Source organism: Trachinotus anak, unplaced genomic scaffold (assembly GCF_046630095.1).
Source record: "Trachinotus anak isolate AG129_WGS33_773 ecotype Australia unplaced genomic scaffold, CSIRO_AGI_Tana_v1 ptg000025l, whole genome shotgun sequence".
Classification (NCBI taxonomy): domain Eukaryota; kingdom Metazoa; phylum Chordata; class Actinopteri; order Carangiformes; family Carangidae; genus Trachinotus; species Trachinotus anak.
In genome coordinates, this window is record NW_027273876.1 from 5,003,149 (window position 1) to 5,016,364 (window position 13,216).

General features: G+C 42.7%; 1 protein-coding gene across 12 annotated transcripts in view; it reads right to left on the reverse strand.

The window, feature by feature from the left end:
* The window catches only part of rpl38 (ribosomal protein L38), a 374,880-nt gene that overhangs the window by 57,748 nt on the left and 303,916 nt on the right, over positions 1-13,216 (reverse strand). Inside the window, exon 1 of one of the 12 annotated variants that reach the window (XM_071462796.1) lies at positions 658-667. The exons of the other annotated variants lie outside the window; for them this stretch is intronic. The gene's annotated coding sequence lies outside the window, so the exon portion shown is untranslated. Of the gene's footprint in view, positions 1-657; positions 668-13,216 lie in introns of those variants that run through there. 12 annotated transcript variants of the gene reach the window in all.

The window sequence follows — 13,216 nt, forward strand, 5'->3', positions numbered from 1 at the left end:
GCTGAACACTCACTACTGAATGAAACTGGATTTAGCCTGTTTATTCACACAGTGCTTACCTTGTGCATAATGTGCATTTATAATGAAGGTGTACTAAAACCCACTTCTGGCTGTGATCAGAGAATAAACCCTCAGGGGACAACAGCTGACAGCGAGTGAACAAAAACCATGTTTGGATTTGGAGTCACATTCAGACACAGTGGAGATGAATGTAGATCACAGCTGAAAGACAAACAATCGTGGGCTTACACACCCTCACACACACACACATGCATGCACACACCATTCTCCTCTTCTGTTTAGTCTGTGTTTGTAGTTCCATTTCATGCCCAAGATTCACATTTACCTGGCCAGCATCCATCTCAATATGGCTGCAGCATATCTTAAACTGTGACCAAGGGAGCAGGAAGAACGATTATCATCTCCCTCCCTTCCTCACTACCACCTGTGTATCTTGCCAGCATGCAGGTGGCAAAGTAATGTGTGTCTGATAGGTTAGTAACATACAGCCACTGTGTATGTGTGTGTGTGTGTGTATGTCTGTGTGAGAATTACATAAATTTGCTCCCTCTTTGGACCAGTCGCTGCTACACCCCCCCCCCCCCCCCCCCCCCCCCCCCCCCCACCCCCAGCCCTGACAGCTCCAAAGATTAAGCCTCAAGAGGCAAAAAGTGCTTTTTAGTATTCCACATGACTTATCTGTGCTGCCTGGGCCACACCAAATGGAGACAGTTGCTCAGGTGCTGCCACCAAAATGGAGGAAAATTGTGTGTGCTGCGACTTCCTCAGGCAATTAAATTATAATAAAACATGTATCTTGCATCTCAGATTAAATAGGCAATTTCAATTTGTGTTAATTTGTGTTGATTTTGTGTTAATTTGTGTTGCACCATCTAGTTTTACCCTCTGTTGGAGTGTATTATTTACTACCTTGCCTCTGATTGGCTTGCACTGATATTCTGCTAAGTTGACAACACTGCAGGCTTTAAAGACCCCCATAATAGAGACTGTTTGCGTCAATTCATTTTGAAAGAGAAACAGCCAATGGAAAAACTCCATCTCAGTCATGTGACATTAAGCTGACCAATGATGAAACAATGATTACTCAACTCCATCACTCAGCCAGTCAGTCATGGACATTCATGGTAAAAGGGCCGGCCACCCTGCTGCGTTCCAGTCAACAAATGCTGGAACTCCTCAAGACCCAAGTTCCTGATGTCAGTGGAGTGTGTCATTGTCAGTAAATATTTTGAAGATTTCTATAAAAGCGAATTTTCAGTCAGCTAGTTCAAAGTAATAATCCTAATACTTCTTCTGCCAGGAAGGAGTGCAGAAAGGTGAAGATGTCCAGGCAGAGAGCATCAAGATGCAGGAGAGAGACTTTCAGCACAGGAAAGACAGGCAGCACAAAATCACAAGACCGGACAGACCCTGACTTTAAGAGAGATTTGCTGCTGTTACTGTGATGAGATGGTTTGTTTTAGTCCACATTTCTTTGGTGCTGTAGCTAAATCAATCATTGAGATGGTAGTTTGGTGGGTAGGAGAGTTGGTTGTTATGCTCTACTTGCCAGTCAGTCACCTCATACCACTGGTATTAGCAGTAAAGATGTTTGACTGTTCCATTAATGAAATGTCATCAAATGTGTTTTTGTCATGGTTTTCAGTTTCAGTCTGCTCATTCATCCTCTCATTCATTCACTCACACACATATTTTAATTCTGCTGTCACCTCAGAGCCTGGCTTTTTCACCAATAGTTCACCTGCTCACCCTCTCACCTGTTTCCTATTCCCTCATTAGCTGCCTATATATATACTGCTTTGTTTTCACATGCTCTCTGCTCATTTACCTTTGTGCCATGTGCCTTCACGGTCGACTTCTCTGTTCTTTGCCTGTTTGGATCTTGATCATGTTTTGGACCTTGGCCTTTTTTTTTTTTTTTTTTTTTTTTTTAAAGCATTTTGCTTCTGCCTGACCCTTTGTACTTTGTTTGCCTGCTTGGTTTTTGTATCTTCATTTTATGTATTTATTTTTTCCAGGTGATGGCTCTTTAGTTTTACATCTGCCTCTTGAGTTGTGCTCTTTGGTCCTTTTTCTGAGGACTGTGACATTTTTCGATCAAATTCAAGATAAAGTGAATGCCAGGCTGATTTTTCTGATAATCTTGACATTATGTTACTGGGTCTGCAACCTTTTAGCCATGAGAGCTACAGTACTTAAAAAATAAAATCTGTGAAGAGCTACTTCTTTCTTTCACTCTTGAATTAGAGGCATGTTTGATAACATTACATATTCTTTTTTTCTTTACCCTCATGTTCCCTCCTCGCTATAAAACATAAATGGCAGCAAAACAAAGTTTCAGTCAGATATGAACACGAACTACATGTATATTTAACTTATTTTTTTCTTTTTTCTTATTTTTCTCTTCACTTATTCCGAACAAAATTTGCTCAAAGGTGGTAATTACAGCTCGGTATATAAATAATATATTTCAGATGAACAGAAAGGTTAGGAGGAATGACATTTAGGAGAAATGGAATTTTATCACAAGTAGTCACCAGTAAGTCAGGCCTTTATTTTTGGAGGACAGGTAAACTCAAGCAAAGATGATGTTGTTACGTTCCCTGTATAAATCCAGGGGTACATAGCAGCAGATAAAGAGAACATGGTCAGGGTGGAGGATGAAAAGTCTTGTGGCTAATTTTCACTCCATTTGCTGGATTAGTGAATGCTGATTTGGGCCAGAATGTGGACAAATCTTCAGTCTTGTTTTTTTGTGACACATGCATCTGCAGCTTGTGATTGAAGATTAGACTACTTTGCAGAATGGGTATCATGAATCAGGAATTTCTCTTTCCCGTCATCTCTGGTAAGACGTGGGGTACGTGGGGTTCAGTAGGAGATACATTTCTTGCACAAACATTTCAATAAAGATACAAAGGCAATTTTGTCCAATTAAACTTCTAATAAAGATCTAAATCAAGCTAGAATCAACAATGACGTCTACCCCCAAAACACCACTGCATTCCTAATTATTTCCAACCACAAAGGATGAGAATCCAAGCAATGTGATTGTAAGATGTGTGTGGGGTGGCAAAAAACTGAGAAATTAAAAATAAGAAGTTGTTTTTGTGCCACTGACTGCATAAATTCCAAACGTGAGGAGAAACACTCAGTGTCCCATGAGGGAAAACCAACTGTTGGGGTGCAGAGTCTCTGTCTCAGTCCCTGCAGCTGACAAAACATAGGCTACTTACTAAATACTGTATAAATATACTTCCCTGCGAGTGAAACTTTGCCTCTGTTAAATGTTGTCATCTGAGATTATGTCTCGCTGCCATCAGTACTTCTGCTGTTGAATTTTGCCGCAGACAAACTGTACAAATTTTGTTTATGGTAATGTAGCTGCTGCTGTCATGTATCACTGCGGATTCCAGTGTTGAAGGGTCCATGACTTTAAAGGTACCCACCTGCTCCATGCTCTTTATTTCCCCAACCATATGCAGTGGGAAGGTGAGGTTAGAGGACTGCAGGACTTTGCTGCACAGCCACCAGATACAGAATGTGTATTGGCACATTAATGGGTACAAGTGGAGTCCAGGATGCAGGCTGCATCCAATACACTACTTACACACAAGTTTGGTTATGAGGGTTTGAGAGAGTGAAGGAAAACAATGTGCCTGTGTTGTAAATGCCTCCACATTCAGCCATGTTTTCTCTGTCTGTATGTCTTTAACTTTTGGGTGGAGTGTGGAGAATGTATATTGGACCACACACACACATTCACACACACATCTGGAATCCCATCTAACATGATCAATGAGGTCTGCAACAAAGAAAAGAAAGGCAAGCAGGTGGCTCGTGTGTGTGTGTGTGTGTGTGTGTGTGTGTGTGTGTGTGTGTGTGTGTGTGTACATATAAGGTGGTAAACTGTTACATGAGTTTTTTTCTCCTCAGAATGGCAGAGTCGGAGCAGCAGCTCTCATCAGAGGCTTGTATATGTGGCAGCATAATGGGGTCACGGTGTGCAGGACAGGCAGGGGCTCTATTTTACAGGCTGAGAGATAGAATGTGCTGGAGCAGGCCGCAGAAGGGTCTGAATAATGAATTCTCTCTGTCCTACCTGTCTGCTTTGTTGCCCCCCCACACCCCCCCACCCTGCTTCTCCTCCTCTTCCTCCAGCAAACCTCCACTTGGATATTAAAAGATGTCAGGGGCCCTGCCGTGTCACAGCAGAGCCAATGGTAATGATACAGCACATGGGAGAGGTGTGCAGGAGTGAAACGGGACAAGCAGATGAAGACTGACAGAATGATATGATAAGCCAAGTGTTTCAGCGAGCGCTTGCCAAACACAGCGAGTCCTGATTTGTGCAATTATGGCTTTTTTTTTCCCACACGGGGAATGACAGGATGGGGGCCTTGTTTGCAGAGGAGAACGTGTGGGAAGAAACTCCTGAGAATAAGTTGGACACGGGCCTGCATGGGAGAGATGGAAAGCAGACTGGCGCGTCTACCAGCTGAGTCCACACAATGACAAATTCTGTTCCCCTTCTTTCAGGTGACAGCCGAGGAGTATTGCTAAGCAGATTAGACACAGAAACACTGTTCCCCAACCTTAGTATTTACCTGAGGGGGGATCTGTTCAACAGTTCTCTTTGCATAAGCACAAAAATGACACTGCTCACACTGCCATACTGCAGTTTATCAGAGACGTGAGCAGCGGATTCATGTTAGGAGGTGACACAGCCATGGCAAATGTATTTGTTGTTAAGTGGGCATGAATTAATAATACCACACGAGCTTCGGAGCATAAAAACAAATTAGGTCTCGAAAACAAACATACAGAGGCATATTATTTTAATTAAAGTGTTTGCCTAACGATGATAAGAACATCCACGGGTCGCGTAGCCTGCAGGTTTCTATGGAATCTTTCTGAAGAGGAGACGTAAACGCTCGCTCGCTGTTGCTGTTTCATCATCCTGTTTCATAAGAACTTTGATAAATGCTGCATGTATGTGTGTGTGTGTGTGTGTGTGTGTGTGTAGGAGTGTGTACATGTGTGAGTCAGTATGTGTGTAAGTGGTAAGGAGGGGCAAGGTGGATGGGGACGCGCAGGCAAGTGACTTTAAGGCTGTGCCACATCATTAGTCTAGCAGCCAGGCTCACTAGGTAGTGCGCCGCTGTCATCCTACATTATTAACTGACACGCTGAGACACAAGTGAAGGTTTGGCGTGCACAGAAAAGACACCACATCGCTCCCGTTCATGGTGGTATAAGGTGAATAGAGGCAGCACAGTCTGATTACCTATTCAAAGCATCGCCAGCTCAGCCGATCAAGCGAGATGCTGCAGAGACACAGCTGATACAGACATGGTGGCTTGTGAATGCACAGTGGTCCCCAGTTCAGCCAGCTTGTCTTGTTTGGTCCCTTTTTTTTTTTTTTTTTGGTTTTGATTCACCAACAGTCCCTGTAGATGGCGCTCAGCCCTGGTGTGAGTGCTCCTCGTCTTCTCTGACAGAACAAATTAAGCTGAAATGACAGATGAAAGGCCAAATGTTCCTGCGATGACAAAAACGGAAAATGCTGTTAATGAAAGTCCCTCGTGTGAAAATTGGGGTGGGGGGTGGGGGCGGGGGGTTCACAGGAACCTTGGTGGCTACATAAAAGCCTGCCATGAATATGCAAGGCCTCAGTCAGCCGAGCAGCAGAACTCGCTGCGGCGCTTGATAAGGGCAAATGTTTTGTGGGAGTAGTAAACTACGCCGAGGTCTCTGTCGCCTTCTTAAGTTTTTAAAGACATTGTGTTATGTGGATTTGTTGTTTCATCCATGAACTAATGTGAGGTGAGAGCAAGAGTTTTCTAAGGAGTATATTAACCAGCTATTTAAAAACGAGAACTGTAATTAAAAGGATGACAGCTTTATTAACACATGCAGAGGAGTGGAGTACTTGATTACAGAGAGCAGCTGATTTACATTCTTCTGTGGCCGTGTGTGTGTGTGTGTGTGTGTAACCCACCCCGCTCTTTGAAATGTGACACTCTGGAACTATTTTCTCATGAAACATTGTCAGTAGCTGTCAACAAGTCCCACAGTTACTTGCAGCGAGTGCTTGGCCAGGAGTGTACGATTACTGTGGTGAGAGAGACCGTTGTTTACCTTGTTTACTCTGTCTTAGACTTTTTCCTGTGTGGAGCCATCTCCCAAGACAAGGCAGATAGCATCTGGTACAAAGTTTTCCCTTCACCAACACCAGGTTTAATCCACATGATTCACTGTAAAATCTGATTTGTGGTGACAATACCAAACCGAGATAAGGTGGTATTGTAATTGTCTTTTGTCAAGGCAGATCGAGGCTGAAAGACACATACATGCACACACATGCCTGAGGAATTAATTATGGCTGCTGTGGTTCTGCATGGTGGTTTTCAGGTACCAACCATTTTGACGTCATTGCAACTGCACAAGAACTGAACCACAGCTGTTTTTATTTCTTAACCATTACATTGTCTACACCAGGAGTGAGTGAAAAAAAAGCACTCAAAGGCACATAAACTTTAACTGCTTGTAAAAGGCTTTACTGCATGGATCAATAGATGCAAATAAACAACGTTAGCCTCAGTTTTCGAGGGAAGTCACTTACTCCTGCATGCCAACCTCCATCAGCACATTTTTTTGCGAGATTGCGAGGAGCAGAACCGAAAACACAAAGGAGTCCGACAGCTACTTTGAGTTCCCACCTCTCATTAATGTCTAAATTGTACAGCTGATGGGCTGGGGTGTGTGCAGCTTGGCAGGGCCCTGCTCCCTGGGACTCACCAGCATCACTTGGACAGATGGCAGGAGGAAGCAGCTGTGACTAATGGATATACAGAGGAGCCAGAGAGGTAGCTGCAGCCACGGCACTGTGGCAGTGACACCATCTCAAGATGGAGGAAGAGGAGGTAAGATGGAAAACAATGGAGAGGGAGACATGTCGCTAACACCACTGGGCAACAAACTGCAGCCTGCATCCCTGATGTAGAGGAAAACTCGCCTATTCCTCCCATCCCACACCGACATATCACAGAGCTTCAATCTCCTGCCTCCCCTTTCTTCCCATTTCATTCACATCTTCAGAGACCCCCAAACCAATCCCATAACTTCCTCCCATAAGCTACCTTAACTAGCTTCCTCTGATATCTCCAAGCACCACAAAAAAAAAAAAAAAATTAAAATAAAAAAATATATAGCCCAGGAAGACTTCAGTCTCTCTCCTCATCCCGGTTGATGTGCTGTTTGGCAGGAGGGATGCATAAGAATGAGCAGTTAGCAGTGTTTGGAGTCCAACTGGGGGGCCTAGCTTGAGAAATGAGCTGGCATTTGCAGATAGGCAGGCACAGACTGATGGAGTCACTCTGAGGGATTCTGAGGGAAATTTTCATTGCTTTTCTTGGGGGGGTAAATCATGCTGTATGGTAAAGGGGTGAGAGCAGTGAGGCAGCCATCTGAGCCTGGGACTTCTGCTGAGCATGATATTAACATGTGCCAAGACGCCTGCGCTGGCATGTGAATTTGTTATACGTTGTCCTCACTTTACTTCTGACTTGACTTTGGATCTTATCGAGGCGAGGCTATTATTTTTTTTTTTTTTTTGCCTGCCTATGAATATAACTCACAACCTCTGAATGAAAAAAAAAACAACAACAATACGTAGGCTACTGCACGTCTCTTTAAATTCAGGTATTCTCTTTGACTCAAAAATAAAATGCATTTGCAGCTATTACAGCTAAACAGAAGGCAAAACAGAATTAAACCATATTTCCTCCCAATGTTTCCCCCGCTCCCTAAACAACACATTATGTCTTTTTTCTTTTTTTGTTCTCTTCTCTTTTTCGGGAGAACAGCAGATGTTCCTTACCAAAATATTTGAAGTTCTTTGGGGGCCTTTTTAGGATGACAGCACAAATAGTTGTGCTTGAAAAACAGCCATTTCTAATGAAGCATGGTTTCCAAATGAAGGAGTAAACAGAAAAGGCTCCAAATGGTTGTCATTGGACATGGCATTAGGGGCTTATGTCAGAGCCCACAGGTTAGGCCCCTACTCTCATTAAAAAGGGTCTGTTCTCCACACACACACACAAAAAAGCAGGAGGCAAGAGTGCATGTGCCTGTGTGCATATGTGTCAGCATTTATGTACATATGGTTGTGTGTTTTTGTGTTTGTGTGCGGCTGCCTGAGAGAAAAGCCTGAATCTCATTTACAGTCCAAGGGGTCACTTATTGACTAACTCAAACCCCCTGACAGGGCCCAGACAGAATGGAAGCTTAACAAGATTACTGTTATATATAGCAGCGGTAATGGGAACCTCTCTGGAGGTTCTGGTGCTGCTGATTTGTGCCCCACTACCCAGATTTTAGCAGAAACGCCTCATATTCGGTGCACAGCCTCTCTCCACCGGGAAACTCCTGATGCATTACAGCTGCAACGGATCAATCAATCTACCCACTCCCAGCTCTCCTATCTTTCCACCTGCTGCCTGCCAGGACAGCCATTCCTCAGAGGACTCGCCCGGGGGCTGCACTCTCTGAGTCTGCCCCATTCATGCCTGTCCACCTCCACCACCAGTTAGGGAAATAACTGGCTGAACGGGCCACTCCACCACACTATCCTGTCTCTTCTGTGCTTACATTCAGGGTCTAAATCCAATTGTGCAGCAGATTGTCGCTCTCCAGCGTGCCGCTAGTCACGTCAGGTTAAGGCGCAGGAGCTAAGGATTGAAGGAGGTGGGAGAAAGGAGGTTGGTATTAGAAAATGCGGCACCGCCACACTTGTTTTGATTAATGGACCTCTCTGTGCCGGTGAATGACGAATTATCAGAAGGCTGGATGGCTCGTTCATCACTGTCAGCTGGAGCCTGCTAGTGTGGCGTCTCCAGTCCAGCAGCCAGTCGTGCTACCATCTCACCCTTATCGCTCCCACCTGGTCCTGGAGATTTGCAGGGGAAAGAAAAGAGTAGATGCTCGAGGAGGAGGCAAAAGGCCCGAGGGAGCGCAGCTGAGGGGTTTGGTGGAAACAGTGGGGATGCTGCACTTATCGAAAGATTTACTGTATGTTTTTCTCCCAGATAACCGGATTGGGTAATGTCTACAAGCAGGCGCGATCATCCACCAAACCATTATCACATGACTGAAGTTAATTTGGAGACAGAAGAGGGGGGGGGCGATAAGAGTCCTCGTGTTGAACAATTGAAAAGCAGATAGTGGATTTTTGTTTTATATCTAGGCCCAAGGTTCTGCCTGGTCTCTAATTAAGCAGGTAGGGAAGCTCTTTAGCAACGGGAATCTTATCTCTGCTTTTTGCCGGGCGACAGAGATAGTGTTCAGACGCATAAACACTAATTAATTACCAAGAGTGTACCTTAATGCGAGAAGGCCTCTGCTGGTGCATGTTGTGATGGGCATTACAGAGATACAGAGGGAGACAGAGGCTGTGCACACACACACACACACACACACACACACACACACACACCGTGAAATAAACAGGACTCTCATTTCCATTTTTTACAGTCCATCTCCTTTTTCATATTTGCTCTCTCTCCCCCTGACTCATGCACTCACCCCCACCTGGACATGGGAGAGGGAGGTGAAGTAGTTGTGTTTTAAAGTGACTTACTATCCTTTGACAAAGACGGTAGACCAAGCTGAGCTGGTGACGGATGGGAAGTGGACAGCTGTCGACAGGCAGGAGGATGGCGGGGGCCACGAGCACCCCAACGGAGACACACCTAATTCCCAGGTCTTATTTTGTCAATAAACAGCAGCCAGTGGCACTCAATTAGAGGGCTTTATTGACTATGCTGCCTGGCCTGTGTCAGATGTCAGCTGGTGACACAGCGTGATGTCCGACACCGACACTTTCTCTGAGATTACAGAAAATAGAAAAATCAAAAGGAGATTGCAGAAGCAGAGAAAATAAATAAAGGAGGGAAAGCTGAGTGGGGACTTGGTGGGAAATACAGACAGGAGAGAAAGACAGGGTGAGATTAGGTGAGATAAAAAGTGGAGACTATAGTCCTCAAAGCATTTTTCTCAAGTGCTCAGGTTATTGTGTCTCCTCGGGCCCAGTGAATGGGGGCTTAGGCAAAATGTAAAAAAAAAAAAAAAAAAGAAAGAAAAAAAACGACAAATGGTAGCTGTAATTGGCAGGTTTCACTTTGTTGTCTTTCGTGTTTATTCTTGCCACCAGACAAGTCCGGGTAAGAAAAATACCCTTCTCCCCATATCTTTCTTGAGAGTGAACAAATCCTCTAACCAGTGTTTGTTTTCCACCGTCTCTCCTGCAGTATGTTGTCTTTTGTTTCACTTCAAATGCCACTGCATCATCTGCTTTTTTTTTTTCTTCCTGAGAAGAGGAAACAAACAGAACCACCAGCTTGGTTGGCTTTCCAGAGTAATTGGTTTAGACTCATTCCTTGAAGTGATTGCATTTTTTGACACAGCAATTCTTTTTTTTTTTTTTTTTTCTCAGCTATCTATTCACACAGTTTTAAACAATCTGAAAGAAAAATGACTTCAGATTGTTTTGCTACCTGCAGATAAGCATACTGGTGGCTCTGGAAACTCAGCCCTGTGAACTTTGTGCAAACAAGAAAACATCAACCCTGTTAGACAAACCTATACAGTTATTTAGAATTTATGGGTTTTTTTTGGTGATGTTATTATATTATTGCCAAAGTACTGAAAGGATAACAGGAATTAGAGCACTGAGCTGCTGTATGAGTAAACACAGATCTGTAGCATCAAGAGGCACCCGTGTCAGAAATATAGCTGATTAAAAAACAGAATATTGATGAGTATTATAAACAAAGGAAAGTGAAGCTGAGCCTTTACCCTGTATGGCAACCCTGTTATTCTTACAAAAGATAACAGGCTTGTTGCTAATTAGCTTGACATTTCAAGCTTTCTTCCCACAAGAACACGCCATGCACGAGGTAAAGGTTTACTTTAATTTCTGAAATATCTTGAGATTTCCTGTATAAAAGTCATTGCACTTTTTTTTTCTTTTTTGAAATAGAGTACAACAGCGTATACATGATAAATCACTGTAACATTTACAACATGCAGTGCATTGGGTATGGTACTTTAATGTGAGGTCAATTCATCAAACATATGTGCATTTAGTAAAAAGCAACAAGCATAATAATAAAGGTCTTAAAACAAGATTTCAACAAGATCAGATAATAACATTTTAGTCTAGTAAAAGTCAAGTTGTGCATGTTACCAAATAGGTGTTGAGTTTGTTAAATTATCAAAAACTGATCAAGCTTTAATGGCACCGAAGGTTCTGGGTTCCTGGGACAGTTGCCAATCTCAGATATCTGATCTCACTTTTTAATTTTTTTTTGTACAAGAACCCTGTTATAAATTTACCAACCAATAGAACGCCAGGTGTATTTTTGACCAATGAATTTATCAGTGCCTTGACTGGTTAGCTTGTTCAGCTCTAGGTTCACTGCACTAGCAGTTACTGTCCCTGTCACTGGGTTCATCCATTTCCATTTCTTGGGATGTAAGAACAGCTGATGTACATGATGTGCTAAGTTCAGTAGCCTTGTACCTGTCGATGCCTGATTCTATTTGATGAAGTGATGACACATCCTATCTGTGCTGATCCTGGTTAATGTTGCCATGCAAAACTTTTATTAGCTTTTAAATGCAATCTAAAAACAGAGCTGGCAAACCTCATGTGAAATAAGTTCACTGTCTTGGACACAGATATATCTATAGTCTTGTAATGCCCCACCACAATCTTAAATTAATCATGGACGGAAGGAAGGTTGCGATAGCTATACCTTGCAATTTAAATTTCAAAAACACTGCAAATTGAAACTACATTACGCTATATACGCTGTATTATATAAAATATGGTTTATCCCACATTTAAATACAGGGTTTCATGAAAGTAACCTTTGTATTGTTTTTTAATTGTTAGTATTAAACATGCATCAGTAATGATGAATGATACATAAGAGATAAGACATGATGAGGTCTCCCTAAAATAATGGATGCTGCATAGGCGGAGCCAGTTCACTTCATCATCCCCTCCACTGAATTAATTATTTTTCATGTTGGGACTCGGGACGTTGCACTTCTGCAGCTTATTTAATAGCCACTTCACAACTTCAGATTCTTCTGACTAACTTCATAAGGTTTAGTTTTATTATCACCTACTCACTTTAGCTGATGGTGACTTTAAAGCATGAGTCCTGCTGCTACACACTCATAACTATTGTTTTTGCACAGTGATTAAACTGTTTACTGAAACCAGTGTATAATTTAAAGTCTAGTGTCTTGATTTTAAAGGACCCCTGTTAGAAACAATTACTTTCTGTTGTGGTTTAGCTAAGAAGTTGTTACTAAATTAAAATGACTGTATACATAGCCACATAATTATACCTGTATAATGTTAAACAGACCTTGACAGTTTTCATGACTCATCCCATTTTTTTCTGCCTTTCTTTTTTTACATAATCAGGTGCAAGTGTTCCTCAGGGATCTCTACAGGGATCTCTTTCCTTCCATGATATAATTATGATCATTAACACACAGTGTGATGCTAAGCTTCAACTACCTTGACACCCAACATATGGTTATGCTGTGGATGTCAAAGCTGGGCAGTGGCTCTTCATCCCAGCAGGTGGCCTCTCAACCTCAGCATACAGCCTCTGACTCCGTCTGAAACACAGAGATACAATAACATCTGATGACTTTAGGCAACAATCTTGGAAGATTATGATTTAAATACATGTCTATTAAGTCACTACCTATGGTTGAATGAGGGAACACAATGGTGACTGACCTTATGGCCTTCTGATCAAAGTATTGCAATTTTTATATGATTGTGGAATTATGAACTGGGTGTCTCTGGAGGCAAAATGCTTTATTAACTTACTGCTAATGCAAATCGAACATGTCCTACTACTACACCTAAACATTAAAAGCACTGAACTGGCAAAACACGAACTGACTTTTATTATGAAGTAGTGTTTTGTTAGTGACCTTGGCACTATCCTTTGATTAAAAAATACGTGTACTACACAAGACAACAGTCATTTTTGTCATTTCTTTCTCAGTGGATCAGGTTGAAATGTTGCAGGGGGTAATGGAAGAAGAAGGAGCAGCCACAGTGAGCTGTGAGATGAGGAGCTGCAGGTGACAGGCTGCAGAC